At 47.0% G+C, this 332-nt stretch overlaps 1 pseudogene; it reads right to left on the bottom strand.

Moving 5' to 3' along the window:
• Positions 1–332, bottom strand: LOC111155340 (annotated as a pseudogene).

Raw genomic sequence — 332 nt, 5'->3', positions numbered from 1 at the left:
TTAAATCCTTGAGGTGTACAGCATCACATGGATTCTGTGGCCAATGGCTTTAGCAGGAAGGTTGCTTCGGAATTTGGCGTGAACCATGCCGCTGTTTCCATGAGCACGAGTTACTTTTCCCCAGATTACTCTGGTTTTGTTTGGTTTGCCACCAGGAGTCACTGTGTTGTTCTTTCTTTGTACATGTAAGCACATCTCTTGCCTAGACAGAATTCCGTTTCATCTCGAGCATATACACCTTCGATTTTAAGAAGAGCTGTGTGCTCCCTCTGGTTGCAGAGACCCCGCTTATAGCCAGCAAAAATGGCCTTGGACCACAGCCTCCCAGACAT

Source organism: Enhydra lutris, unplaced genomic scaffold, assembly GCF_002288905.1.
Source record: "Enhydra lutris kenyoni isolate GAN:26980312 unplaced genomic scaffold, ASM228890v2 scaffoldscaffold40, whole genome shotgun sequence".
Classification (NCBI taxonomy): domain Eukaryota; kingdom Metazoa; phylum Chordata; class Mammalia; order Carnivora; family Mustelidae; genus Enhydra; species Enhydra lutris.
Note: the sequence above shows the minus strand (reverse complement) of the source record. Positions and strands in the feature narration are given on the sequence as shown.